This window comes from Bos taurus, chromosome 8, assembly GCF_002263795.3.
Source record: "Bos taurus isolate L1 Dominette 01449 registration number 42190680 breed Hereford chromosome 8, ARS-UCD2.0, whole genome shotgun sequence".
Taxonomy (NCBI): domain Eukaryota; kingdom Metazoa; phylum Chordata; class Mammalia; order Artiodactyla; family Bovidae; genus Bos; species Bos taurus.
Window position 1 is genome coordinate 85,482,900 of NC_037335.1, and position 15,413 is coordinate 85,498,312.

Genomic DNA, 15,413 nt, shown 5'->3' on the forward strand with positions numbered 1-15,413 from the left:
AAATCACCTTTTAAAATTTTCTTCCCTCTCTCCCTTCCTGGTTACTTTATGACTTTCCCTTTAGTACCATTTAGCTGACTTGCATTACTGTCACATTACAGTTTAATATTAAAATGCTAATAATAGAGGAAATTGGGTTTTATTATTTACTACCATTTTTGTTCTTTTTAAAAAATTTATTTTGTTATTGAAGCATAATTGCTTTACAGAATTTTGTTTTCTGTCAAACTTCAACATGAATCAGCAGTAAGTATACAAATATCCCCTCCCTTTTGAACCTCTCTCCCATCTCCCGCCCCATCCCAGCCCTTTAGATCAATACAGAGCCCCTGTTTGAGTTTCCTGAGCATACAGTAAATTCCCGTTGGCCTTCTATTTTACATATGGTAGTGTAAGTTTCCATGTTACTCTTTCCATACATCTCACCCTCTCCTCCCCTTTCCCCATGTCCATAAGTCTATTCTCTGTGTCTGTTTCTCCATTACTACTACTACTACTAAGTCACTTCAAGTGTTTCTCCATTGCTGCCCTGTAAATAAATTCTTCAGTATCATTTTTCTAGATTATGTATATATGCATTAGAATATTCATATTCTAGATAATGATAAATATTTATAATATAAATAATATATAATATTAAAAATAATGTAATATTATAAATACATATTTATCTTTCTCTTTCTAACTTACTTCACTCTGTATAATAATAGGTTCTGTGTTCATCAACCTCATCAGAACTGACTTAAATATGTTCCTTTTTATGCTGAGTAATAGTCTATTGTATATATGTACCACAACTTCTTTATCCATTCATCTGTTGATGGACATCTAGGTTGCTTCCATGTTCTACCTATTGTAAATAGTGCTGCAAAGAACAATGGGATACATGTGTCTTTTTCAGTTTTGGTTTCCTCAGGGTATATTCCTAGGAGTGGGATTCCTGGGTCATATGGTGGTTTTATTCCTAATTTTTTAAGGAATCTCCATACTGTCTTCCATAGTGGCTGTATCAATTTACATTACCATCAACAGTGCAAGAGCATTCCCTTTTCTCCACACCCTCTCCAGCATTTATTGTTTGTAGACTTTTTGATGATGGCCATTCTGACTGGTATTTACCACCATTCTTAAATAAATATCATCAGTATAGTTATCCAAATAAATATTAGAATTACTTTGTGGTGTTGAAATATATGCAAATACTCTTTGAATTACTTTAAAGTTACTGCTTATTTTATGGAAAACCTTGAATTTAGCCTTCTTTGAGATTTTATTTATATAAGAATATGTATATTTCTGCTTATAGGAGTCATGTAAAAATGAAAGTGACTTTTAAGATTTTTGAAACATATTTTACATACTTCTCCCCTAAATTTAACATAAAGATTTTCTCAATCAAGCATTTTGGCCTAATTTTGCCCCTCTAATTGAGGCAAAAATACTTGTGAGTACTTTGATTCCTCGCCATGTGACTATGAAGATTTCCATTCTGTCTGGCAGGTACAGGCACTATTCCTGGCCTTATGTGTGCTCAGGCATTTTCCACTAATCTTTTTCAGTTTCTTTCCTGGGAGTTGCACTCAACTGTTGGTAGGCACTCAACTGATACTTGAGGAAGAAGTTCCTCCACTCTGAGTGCCCTTTTCTGTCCTGTTACCTGAAATTTCTTAAGGCTCACCTGGCTCCTTACCCGTTTCTCAGGGTCCATTGCTCTTCATTGTCTTATGTCCAATGTCTTCAGAAGTGTTATTTCACATATTTCATTCTTTTTAAAGTTGTTTTAGGCAAAAGGTTAAATCTGGTTCCCATTACTTCATTTTGAGTATTGAGTAAATAGGAAGTAATTTGAAAACATTTTTGTCAAATGTCTAGAAAAACAGTATGTCTATTTATAAATACTTCAAAATGTTTTTAAGCTTCCTACTCTGTTACATCTAATCAGATTTTTTTGTATTAGTAAAATAATTTTAATTTTAGTTATTATAGCCTTAAATGTCTTCAAGCTTAGTTTTTCTTCGTTTTCTTTTAATAATTATTATTAATAAACCAGAATTTTCCTGTTTAAAAAAGGAAAAATCCCAAGACTTTTGGCATATTTTAGAAGTACATTCATTACATGCTGTTATTAAAATATAAAAACAGTTGGGTGAATCTGTAGTATGAAGGACAGGTACACATCCAGGTGACTAAAAACTAACAGGACCCTTCGTTTAAAAAAACAAAGTTAAAAAAGGAAGATTTTAGTGCTCACTTGAACAACCCTTCTCATCTACCTGAAAGTCACTTTGACTTTAATTGTGCTAAATCGTCAGGCGAACTCTGTGCGACACTATGGCCTGCAGCCCGCCAGGCTCCTCTGTCCATGGAATTCTCCAGTCAAGAATACTGGAGTGGGTTGTCCCGTGCCCTTCTCCAGGGAATCTTCCTAACCTCGGGATGAAATACACGCCTCTTACATCTAACCTGCACTGACAGAGGGTTCTTTACCACTAGCGCCACCTGGGAAACCCCATGAAGATGGAGGTGCCAGGGATTGAAACAGGGATCTCATAAATGCGAAACACACACTCCACCACAAAGCCATGAACTACCACCCCCACATCTTGTCTACTCTGTAAACTTACGTGCTGTGCTAAGTCGCTCAGTCGTGTCCGATTCTTTGCGACCCCATGGACCGTAGCGCGCCAAGCTCCTCTGTCCACGTAGATTCTCCAGACCAGAATACTGGAGTGGGATGCCATGCCCTTTTCCAGGCGATCTTCCCAACCCAGGAATCGAACCCAGGTCTTCCCGCATTGCAGGCGGATTCTTTACCGCCTGAGCCACCAGGGAAGCTCTTGTCTAATTTTTCACAATTTCTCCAAGGGCACAAGTGACTGTAATTCTGAAACTTGAGCGAGAGAGTACTACAGATGAAGAGTCAGGTCCAGTTGGGAGGCATGCCCTCTCCCCGGGGCATTGTGGGTAGTGTAGTCCCGCGCCCCTAGCTCACTGAGCGCGGTCTTGAGCTCTGGAGCGTTTAGGGTTGTGCGATCTCGCGCCCCGGGGAATTTTGGGTATTGTAGTACCCACCCCGAGGTGTTGTGGGTAGCGTACTTCTGAGCCGCGCTGTCGTATTTTTGGACGTGGTGACAGTTTTTCAGTGCTTGTGGTGAGCTATCCCGCCTCTGGCTGCTGAGTCCAAGAGAGAGAGGCTCCGGAAAGCCGGGAGAGGGCGGGCGGGTTTGGTACGCCCTGTCCGTGGGGTCTTTGAGGTTTGATTTTATTTTTCCCCCGGGGTCAGGCGCGGTCCACCTCAGAGGAGCTGTTGGCAGAGGTCTCGGGTCGCTCAGTGTCCAGCGGTGCTGGGTACTCAGCGCCCTTCCTGAGGGGTCAAGACTAGTGCGGGTGGCTTGGGGGACACAAGTAACCTTTGTCCGGGGCAGACATCCCCATTGCTGAGCGCGTGCCTTGGACATTCTTCCTGGGTGTTAACTGGGGGAGTGTAGCTGGATGATTCCTACCTGGCGGTGGAGGCAGCGCTTGGTCCCTAGGTTTTGCAGGGAGGACTCGCATGGGGCAGACACTCAGACTTACCTTGACTGACAATGGTGGTGGGGGAAACTTGGGTCAGCGGCCTCGGGCCCCACGGGCTCATGGGGGAGTTGGAAGGGCCTGGTGGGAGTCAGACACCCCGGGTTTGCGTGGGGCACCCTTGTGCTCACATCTGCGACTCCTCCCGAAGTTGTCTGACTCCTCTGGTGCTGGGGCTCTTCCAGCAGCTTGGAGTGGAGCCCACAGGGCAGAAAGCTTTGTTCAAGCCATAGGGGACTGGTGGGCTGACTCCCTGAAGTAATGGGGATGAGAGAATGAGAAGAGGGTGGTAAGACGTCCAGACTTAAGTTTTATTTTAAATTTTGCTTTATGAAAACGTTGTAAACATGCACAGAAGTAGCTGTGAGGTCTCCTGGATTCATCACACAGATTCACCACTTCTCAACAAGAGCCATGTTCTTTCTCCCCCAAATCTGCAACCTCAGGTGTATATCTCTTTGGGCATTTCCTCTCCCTGGGGGCCTATGTCAAGCCTGTTGTGGGAGCCCTGGCCTCCGTAGGGAGAGTTCACATACAGGTCTGCCTGTATGTGAGTGTCCTTGGGCAAAGTACTGAATCTCCTGGAGCTGTTGGGAGTGTGGAAAGAGGTAAAACAGGGGTCTGGTATGTGTTAATATAGTGTTCATTCCTGTTTTTACTAACCTTTATAGGCACATAGAAGATTAATGTCATGCTGGATTATCAGCATAACGTTAGAGAAGGCTTGTTCTAAAACCCACTTCCCAATTCTGTTCCTTGTATTGTTCTTCTTTCCATGCCTGTATCTGATACCTTACTTTAGAGAAGTGCTCCTCAACTGCAGGCTTGGGGGTTTCCAAGAACTGGGAGAGAACACTGAAGCTGGAACTACTTCTCTCATACCAGGTTTTGCCTTGGAGCAGTCTGCTCCCTCACATTCAGAGGCAACTGCCTGTTAGGGAGGAGAGGGTTCCTAGGGGCCTGGCCGACCTGCCTCAGATGATAGCACTTCCTTGTTATATTCTTATGGTGTCTTTGGTACTAAATGAGGGTGTGACTTTGATATCTTATGCCTAAGTCATATCTCCTCTTGGGCACAGAGCTGCAAGTGATTTCCCAGGAAGAGAGTTTTGTTTTTGATGGAGTACATTCCTGCACAGCTGTCCTAGGGCACATTCCTCTGCCCTCATCAGGTCTTTCCATCTTCGCAGTTGTTCCTGCATTGTTTCTCTCCATATCCATTCACACTGTTGTATTCTCAGGGCCTTGGAGTGGTGGCAAAACAGTGATGGTGAGAAGTACTGTTTTTAGAGCAAGAGTCCTGTGTGGTCAGTGTGCTTTCTAAGTTAGTGTTAGTTGCTCAGCTGTGTCCGACTCTTTGCGACCCCATGGACTGTAGCCCTCCAGGCTCCTCTGTCCATGGAATTCTCCAGGCAAGAATATTGGAGTGGGTAGCAGTTCCCTTCTCTAGAATCTTCCCAAACCAGGGATCAAACCCGGGTCTCCTGCATTGCAGGCAGATTCTTTACCATCTGAGCCACCAGGGAAGCCCAAGTTTTTTTTTTTTTAGTTTAATGATTAAGTTAAAATGATTTAACTTAGTGATTATGCTTCTTTGTCTCTTTTCTACTCTGTCATATTTTTTACTTCATGTATTTTTTCCAGACTGTGACTTGACTTTTTATTTTCTTGCTAGTATCTTTTACAGAACAGAATTTTAAAAATCTTAACAGAATCCAGCTTACCTTTTTTTTTTTCATGAATTGTGTTTTTGCTGTCATATGTGAAGAGACATTGCCAAGTCCCCGGTCATCTAAATTTTTTCCCATGTTATTTTCCAGGAGTTTTATAGTTTCATGCTTTGCCTTTAAGTCTGTTATCCATTTTAAGTTGATTTTTGTGGAAGACATAAGGTCTGTGTATGTGGAAGTTCAGTTGTTCCAGTACTGCCATTTAATGAAAAGACAGTCTGTTCTCCACTGATTTTTTTCTTGCTCTGTTGACTTTATTTATGCGTGTCTATTTCTGTGTGCTCTATTCTGTTCCATTGATCTGTTTGTCTATTTTTTTAAATTTATTTTTTTGCCAATACCACACATTTAATTCTTGTAGCTTTATAGTAAGTTTAGAATCTAGTCATGTCAGTCTTCTGATTTTGTTATTCTTTAGTATTGTGTTGTCTCTTCTTGGTCACTTGCCTTTCCATATACACTTTATTTATTAAGGCTTAAAATGTATTTTAATAAGTTCATGTTGCATTATTTCATTTCTCAGAAAAACTTCAAAGGTATTAGGGACAAATCAAACATGGTACACCAATAAAAAATGCACAGCATAACTACCTAAGATAGGCAAAGCTAAGAGCTACTGTCTGACATTCAGCATACAGCAACCCTGTTCTCAAGATTGTACTAGGCCTATCAAGAAAGCTGTGAATGGCAACATCACAGACACAAAAGGGCCATTTCTGGGTTGTCCTTACCCAAGAAAAAGATGGAGGCAAGTTTAACACAAGATTTTTTAAAGATACACTAAATGAAAATCTCTAAGAGAAAATGTCTTCCTTGGGACATGAAAGGGTAATATACGGGACATAACAGAACCGTATGTATGTTGTCTGTGACCTCTGTGGACATGTGCCTGAATTCCCACCTGGGAGTGATTGGAACAGTGGGGCCAAGGTCACTGGGGGATGTTTGGGTTTTGTGGTATATGTGGCAGGATCTCTAGGGTAAGACAGTGCACTAAATCGTGTCTGACTCTTGCAACCCCACGGACTGTAGCCTGCCAGGCTCCTCTGTCTATGGGATTCTCCAGGCAAGAATACTGGAGTGGGTTGACATTTCCTTCTCCTCCATATACACTTTAGAACCAGTTTGTTGATACCTTCAAAGTAACTTGCTGGAATTTTGATGGATTGAATGTATAGATCAAGTTGGAAAGAACTGACATTTTAACAATATCAAGTCTGCTGCTGCTGCTGCTAAGTCGCTTCAGTCATGTCCGACTCTGTGCGATCCCATAGATGGCAGCCCACCAGGCTCCACCATCCCTGGGATTCTCCAGGCAAGAACACTGGAGTGGGTTGCCATTTCCTTCTCCAATGCATGAAAGTGAAAAGTGAAAGTGAAGTCGCTCAGTCGTGTCCGACTCTAGTGACCCCATGGACTGCAGCCTACCAGGCTCCTCCATCCATGGGATTCTCCAGGCAAGAGTACTGGAGTGGGGTGCCATTGCCTTCTCCGAATATCAAGTCTACCTATCCATAATATGGACGACCATTGTTTTAGACCTTTGATTTTTTTCAGCAGAGTTTTGTAGTTTTCCTCATGTATATCTTCTACAAATTTTTAAAAGACTTATATCTAAGTATTTCATTTTTCTGGGTGCTACTGTAATGTTTTTGATTTCAAATTCCATCTGTTCATGGCTGGTATATAGGAAAGCAGTTGATTTTTGTATATTAACCTTGTGTCCTGAAGCTTTTATATAATCACATGTTCTAGAAAGAAATCTTGGATTTTCTACATAGACAGTTGGACTTCCCTGGTGGCTCAGTCAGTAAAGAATCCACCTGCAATGCAGGAAACCTGGGCTTGATCCCTGGGGTCAGGAAGATCCTCTGGAGAAGGCAATTGCAACCCATTCTAGTATTCTTGCCTGGAAAATTCCATGGACAGAGGAACCTGTGGGCTATAGTACATGGGGTCACAAAGAGTCAGACACGACTTAGTGACTGAACGCCACCACCACATAGACAATCAAGTCATCTTCAGAAAAGACAGTTTTATTTCTTCTTTCCTAGTCAGTATACCTGTTATTTCCTTTTCTTGTCTCCTTACATTATCCTGGAATTCCAGCTTGATGTCGAATAGGAGTGGTGAAAGGTGACATTCTTGCCTCGTTTCTGATCTTAATGGGATAGCATATAGGTTCTCACTTTTTTTTTAAATTTTATTTTTTAAACTTTACAATATTGTATTGGTTCTGCCGTATATCGAAATGAATCTGCCACAGGCATACATGTGTTCCCCATCCTGAACCCTCCTCCCTCCTCCCTCCCCATACCATCCCTCTGGGTCATCCCAGTGCACCAGCCCCAAGCATCCAGTATCGTGCATCGAGCCTGGACTGGCAACTCGTTTCATATATGATATTATACATATTTCAATGCCATTCTCCCAAATCATCTCACCCTCTCCCTCTCCCACAGAGTCCAAAAGACTATTCTATACATCAGTGTCTCTTTTGCTGTCTTGTATACAGGGTTGTTACCATCTTTCTAAATTCCATATATATGCATTAGTATACTGTATTGGTGTTTTTCTTTCTGGCTTACTTCACTGTGTATAATAGGCTCCAGTTTCATCCACCTCATTAGAACTGATTCAAATGTACACTTTCAAATGCTGTTAATTGTAGATTTTAACGTTTTTAGGCACAGCAACAATTGTTTGCAGAGAGTATCAGCACAGCCTATCTTTAACCTAAGCCTAACAAAATTAACATTGATTCTTTAATGTCATCTAATATCTCATCAGTGTTCATATTTCCTTGATTGCCTCCAAAATGTCTAAATAAGGTCCACACATGGCATTTGAATATCTCTTCAGTCTCCTTTTATTCCATAAGACCTTTCTCTTTTTATACTATTAACTTGTTGAAGTCTTAACAACAACAACAAAAAAAATTGCAAATTATGTCATTTTACTCTCAGCACTTCAGCTTCATTTCTTAATAATGATTTTTCTCTGTATCCAGAATATCATGATCTTACCTAACAATATTCACAGTAATTCTCTAATGTCACCTAATACCCAGTTGATTTGAATTGGCCTTCATAGTTCCCAAAATGTTTTTCAGTTCGTTTGTGCAGATTCCTAGTGGCTCAGATGGTAAAGAATCTGCTTTCAGTGAAGGAGACTGGGTTTGATACCTGGGTTGGGAAGACTGCCTGGAGAAGGGAATGGCAACCCACTCCAGTATTCTTGCCTGGGAAATCCCAGGTACAGAGGAGCCTGGCGGGCTGCAGTCCATGGAGTCACAAAGAGTCAGACACGACTGAGCCACTAACACATTCACTTTCACTTGTGCAGATTAGTCAGTTGAAGCTAATAGATGACACCTGAAGAATGATGTTTATTTCTTAAGTGGATTTGTGTTAAGGAAAATCTCCCCTCTAAAAAATTTTGTCATGAAATTGACTTGCTGAAGACCTAGGGTATTTTATGACTGTCCATTCTTACTTTCAAATATCACATTTCAAATCTTGGGTATATAAGTGGAGGGGAAGGAAGAGCCAGGTTATGGCTTCTATCCAGCTTCAGATTTCTCTCCAAATCTACATTCTGTTTGAACTGTAGTGCCCTTTCTGTTTTGAATTTCCTAGGCCTTGTCCTTAGGGCTGATGTAGATGGAGAACTTCTGTTTTTACTATGATAAGTCACCATTTCTCACCATGAATGCTCACTTGTGGGCACTATGAGACCCTTTCCTATTAATAGAGTCCATTCAGTGATTTAATAGAGTCTTACCCAGTTGGTGGGGCTGTGGGCTTCATTTGCCAACTAGAGATTGGGGCTGAACCTGCTACTGGTCCAGCTCTGGGGGCCTTATGTACAGGACACTGGTTAAGAATGGGCAACTCTCTCTGGAGTGGGAGCACTGAGTCCAGGACACTAGACTGACAGAGAACTCCTGATCCCAGAGAGTACTAATTACTGAGAACTCCCACGAAGGCTTCCACTTCTGTCCAAGACCTGATGCCACCAAGCTGCTGGCAACACACAGTGCAGGATGCCTCACCCAAATAAGAAGCATGACGAAAACACAAACCCAGTCATCAGCAGACAGACTTCCCACAGACACTCCCCCAAAAGGCATTTCACATAGCCCTTCCCATCAGAGGGAAAAAAAACTCACCTCCTCCCACTAGAATGTAGGTACAAGTCCCTCCAAATAAGAAGCTTGTCCAAACTAATGGACCAATCTCAACCACCAAGGGCAGAGACCAAAAGGAAGAACTATGACCCTAAAACCTGGGGAAAGGAGACTTCAAACTAGTAAATTAGAAAAAAAAAAATGAAAAGACAGAGAAATATTACACAAATGAAGGAGCAAGTTCAAAACTCAAATAAACAAAGAGGAAATAAGCAAACTACCTGAAAAGATTTCAGAGTAATGGTAATAAAGATGATCCAAAACTTTGGAAATAGAATGGAGAAAATGCAAGAATCAGTTAACACATTCAAACAAAACAATTACTGAAATTAAAAATACTCAGGAAGGGATCAATAGCAGAATAACTGAGGCAGAACAATAGATAAGTAAATTGGAAGGTAGAATGGTAGAAATAACTGCTGAAGAGCAGAGTAAAGGAAAAAGAATGAAATGAATAAAGGATAGTCTCAGAGACATCTGGTCAAATAGTAACTGCATCAACATTCAAATTATAGGGGTCCCAGAAGAAGAAGAGAAAAAGAAAGGGTCTGAGAAAATTTTTGAAATGATTATAGTTGAAAATTGTCCTAACATGGGAAAGGAAATAGTCCATCAAGTCTAAGAAGCCCAGAGAGTCCCATTGAGGCTAAACCCAAGGAGAAACATACCAAGACATATACTAATCATACTAACAAAGATTAAACACAAAAGCAACAAGGGAAAAGCAGTGAGTAACATACAAAGGAAACTCCATATGATTAACAGCTGATCTTTCAGCAGAAACTCTGCAGGCCAGAAAGGAATGACAGGATACATTTAAAGTGCTGAAAGGGAAAAATATACAACCAAGATTACTTTACCCAGCAAGGATCTCATTGAATATTGATGGAGAAATCAAAAGCTAAAGACAAGGAAAAGTTAAGAGAATTTAGCACCACCAAACTAGCTTCACAGCAAATGTTAAAGGGACTTCTATAGGCAGGAAACATGAGGGAAGGAAGCCTACAAAAACAAACCCAAAACAGTTAAGAAAATGCCAACGGGAACATATATATATCAACAATTACTTTAAGTGTAAATGGATTAAATGCTCCACCCAAAACACACAGACTGGCTAAATGGACACAAAAACAAGACTCATATGTATGCTGTCTATAGGAGACCCACTTTGGACCTGGAAACACATACAGACTGAAAGTGAGAGGATGGAAAAAGATATTTCATGCCAATGGAAATCAAAAGAAGAGTAGCAATTCTCAAATCAAATAAACCATGAAATAAAGAATATTATTAATAGAAGAGATAAGGAAGGACACTATATGATGATCAAGGGATCAATCCAAGAAGACATAACAATTGTAAGTATTTATGCACCCAACATAGGAGCATATCAATACATAAGATGAACACTAACAGAAATTAAAAGTTGCTTACTCCTTGGAATGTTGTTATGACCAACCTAGATAGCATATTAAACAGCAGAGATATTACTTTGCCAACAAAGGTCCGTCTAGTCAAGGCTATGGTTTTTCCAGTTGTCATGTATGGATGTGAGAGTTGGACTGTGAAGAAAGCTGAGCGCCAAAGAATTGATGCTTTTGAACTGTGGTGTTGGAGAAGACTCTTGAGAGTCCGTTGGACTACAAGGAGATCCAACCAGTCCATCCTAAAAGAGACCATTCCTGGGTGTTCATTGGAAGGACTGATGCTGAGGCTGAAATTCCAATACTTTGGCCACCTTGTGCAAAGAGTTGACTCTGGAAAAGACCCTGATGCTGGGAGGGATTGGGGGCAGGAGGAGAAGGGGACGACAGAGGATGAGATGGCTGGATGGCATCACCGACTCAATGCACATGAGTTTGGGTGAACTCCAGGAGTTGGTGATGGATAGGGAGGCCTGGCGTGCTGTGATTCATGGGGTCACAAAGAGTCGGACATGACTGAGTGACTGAACTGAACAGACATAAAAGGGGAAATTGACAGTAATACAATAATTGTAGGGGACTTTAACACCCCACTTACGCCAATGGACAGATCATCAAACAGAAAATTAATAAGGAAATATAAGCCTTAAATGACACATTAGACCAGATGTACCTGATTGAAATCTCTAGGACGTTGTATCTACATGCAGAAGAATACATTTTCTTCTCAAGTGTACATGGAACATTTTCCAGGATAGACCACATCTTGGGTCAACAATCAAGCCTTTGTAAATTTAAGAAAATTGATATAGTATCAAGCATCTTTTTTGATCACACTGCTATGAAACTAGATACTAATTACAGGGGGGAAACTGTAAAAAGCACAAATATATTCAGATTAAAGAATATATTTCTAAATAACCAACAGGTTACTGAAGAAATAAAAGGGGAAGTAAAACAATCCCTAGAAACAAATAACAACAAAGACATGACTCAAAATCTATGGTATGTAACAAAAGCAATTCTAAGAAGGAAGTTTATAGCAATACAGTCTTACCTCAAGAAATAATAAAAACATCAAATAGACAACCTAATTTACACAAAGAAGAACCAAAAACCTCCCAAGTTAGTAGAAGGAGAGAAGTCATAAAGATCAGAGCAGAAATTAATGAAAAGAAGGAAACAATAGTAAAGATTAATAAAACTAAAAGCTGATTCTTAGAGAAGATAAATGAATTTTACAAACCCACAAGCCAGACTCATCAAGAAAAAAAGGGAGAAGCCTCAAATCAACAAAATTAGAAATGAGAAAGGAGAGGTTACAGCAGACAATGCAGAAATACAAAGAATTATAAGAGACTATTACAAACAGCTATATGCCAGTAAAATGGACAACCTGAAGAAATGGACAGATTCTTAGAAAAATTTAACTTTCCAAGACTGAACCAGGAAGAAATAGAAAATTATGGACAACCTATCACAAGCACTGAAATTGAGACTGTGAGAAGAATCTCCCAAAAAACAAAAGCCTAAGGCCAGATGACTTCACAAGTGAATTCTGTCGAATATTTAGAGAACAGCTAATGCCTGTCCTTAAACTCTTCCAAAAAATTGCAGAGGAAGAAAACGTACAAACTCATTCTATGAGGCCACCAATACCTTGATACCAAAACTAGATAATGACATCACACAGAAAATTATAGGCCAATATCACTGATGAACATAGATATAAAAATCCTCAACATAATAATATCCACATATGATAAACCCACAGCAAACCATTTTCACCATTATCCTCAATGGTGAAAAACTGAAAGCATTTCCTCTAAGACTAGGAACAAGACAAGGGGGCCCACTCTAGCCACTAATATTCAACATAGTTTTGGAAGTCCTAGCTGTGGCAAACAGAGAAGAAAAAGAAATGAATCTAGAATTGGAAAAGAAGTCAAACACTTACTGTTTGAAGATGACATGATACTATACATAGAAAAGCCTAAAGATACTATCAGAAAATTGCTAGACCTAATCAGTGAAATTAGTAAATTTGCAGGATATAAAATTAAGACACAGAAGTCAGTTGTATTCCTATACACTAACAATGAAAAGTCAGAACGAAATTAAGGGATCAATCCCATTTACATTGCAACAAAAAGAACAAAATACCTAGGAACAAACCTACCTAGGAAGACAAAAGAGCTGTATACAGAAAACTGTAAGACACTGATGAAAGAAATCAAAGATGACCTAGACAGATGGAGAGAGATGCCATGCTCCTGGATTGGAAGAATCAATATTGTGATAGTGACTATACTACCCAAAGCAATCTACAGATTCAGTGCAATTCTGATCAAACTACCAATGGCATTTTTCACAGAAGTAGAACAAAATGTCTCACAATTCATATGCAAACACAGAAGACCCTGAATAGCCAAAGCAATCTTGAGAAAGAAGAATGGAGCTGGAGGAATCAATCTTCCTGACTTCAGACTATACTACAAAGCTATAGTCATCAAGACAGTATCGTGCGGCACAAAAACAGAAATACAGACCAATGGCACAAGATAGAAAGCCCAGAAATAAATCCATGCACCTATGGCACCCTACTCCAGTACTCTTGCCTGGAAAATCCCATGGATGGAGGAGCCTGGTGGGCTACAGTCCATGGGGTCGCTAAGAGTCAGACACGACTGAGCGACTTCACTTTCACTTTTCACTTTCATGCATTGGAGAAGGAAATGGCAACCCACTCCAGTGTTCTTGCCTGTAGAATCTCAGGGACAGCAGAGCCTGGTGGGCTGCCGTCTATGGAGTCGCACAGAGTCAGACACGACTGAAGTGACTGAGCAGTAGCAGCATGGGCACCTTAATTTTGATAAAGGAGGCAAGAGTGTACAGTGGAGAAGAGACAGTTTCTTCAATAAGTGGAGCTGGGAAAACTGGACAGCTATGTGTAAAAGAATGACATTAGAACACTTCCTAACACCATACACAAAGATAAACTTGAAATGGATCAAAAATCTTAAGGTAAGACCAAAAACTATAAAACTTGAAAACATAGGCAGAATGCTCTATGATGTAAATCACAGCAAGATCCTCCATGACCCATCTTCTAGAGTAATGGAAATTAAAAGAAAAAAATAAACAAGTGGGGCCTAATTAAACTTAAAAGCTTTTCACAGCAAAGGAAACAATAAATAAGATGAGAAGACAACCCTCAGAATGGGAGAAAATAACTGCAGATGAAGTAACTAATAAAGGATTAATCTCCAAAATGTATAAGCAGCTCAAACAGCTCAGTATTAGAAAAGCAAACAGCCCAATCAAAAAGTGGGCAGAAGACCTAAACAGACATTTCTCCAAAGAAGACAACTGGGTGGCTAATAAACACATGGAAAGATGCTCAACATCCCTCATTATTAGATGAGAAATCAAAACTATGATGAGGTATCATCTCACACTGGTCATCAAAAAAATCTTCAGTCAGTAAATGGTGGAGAGGATGTGGAGAAAAAAGAACTCTCTTGTACTGTTGATAGGAATATAAATTGATATAGCCATTATGGAGAACAATATGGAAATTGTTTTCCATATTGTTTTTCCTTAAAAACTAGGAATAAAATTACCATATGACCCAACAATCCCACTATTGGACATACAGTGTGAGAAAGCCATAGTTGAAAAAGACACATGTACCCCAGTGTTCATTGAGCACTATTTACAGTAGCTTGGACATGGAAGCAAAGTAGATGTCCATCGACAGATGAATGGATAATGAAGTTGTGGTACATATATACAATGGAATATTATTCAACTGTATAAAGGAATGCATTTGAGTCAGTTCTAATGATGTGGTTGAACCTTGAACCTATTATGCACAGTGAAGTAAGTCAGAAAGAGAAAAACAAATGTTACATATTAATGTGTGTATATGAAATCTAGAAAGATGACACTGATGTATCTGTTTGCAGGGCAGCAGTGGAGACATTGACATAAAGAACAGACTTGTGGACAGAGTGGGGGAAGGAGAGGGTGGGGCAAATTGAGAGAGTAGCACTGAAACATGCACATTACCATATATAAAATAGATACGCAGTGGGAGTTTGCAGTGTGACTCATCAAGCTCAAACATAATCTGTGACAACCTAAAAGGATGGGATGGGGTGGGATGTGGGAGGAGGTTCAAGAGAGAGGGGACATATATATACCTATGGCTGATTCATGTTGATGTATGGACGAAATCAACACAATATTGTAAAGCAATTATCCTCCAATTTAAACAAATTAAAAAAAAACTGGAAAATGTAAATGTAAGAAATCTTTGATGACAAAATGCAGATCAATGGCTGTTGGGGAGGGGAGTGAAAGATTACAAAGGAGCACATTAGTCATTTTTGGAAATGACTAATAAATTTACTCTCTTCGGTGTTGTGATGTTTTCACAGGTGTATAAGTATTTCAAACTTACTAAGCTGTATACTTTAAATACGTGTATAATTG

The 15,413-nt window shown here is 40.0% G+C and overlaps 1 protein-coding gene across 5 annotated transcripts in view; it reads left to right on the plus strand.

The window, feature by feature from the left end:
* Positions 1-1,498: 1,498 nt before the first annotated feature.
* ZNF169 (zinc finger protein 169) overlaps positions 1,499-15,413 on the plus strand; it is a 56,496-nt gene continuing 42,581 nt past the window's right edge. For 2 of the 5 annotated variants that reach the window (XM_010808188.4, XM_005210455.5), the window contains exon 1: positions 1,499-3,151. The gene's annotated coding sequence lies outside the window, so the exon portion shown is untranslated. Of the gene's footprint in view, positions 3,255-15,413 lie in introns of all 5 variants that reach the window. The other 3 variants (XM_002689853.6, XM_005210454.5, XM_010808187.4) reach the window with 3 other exon arrangements.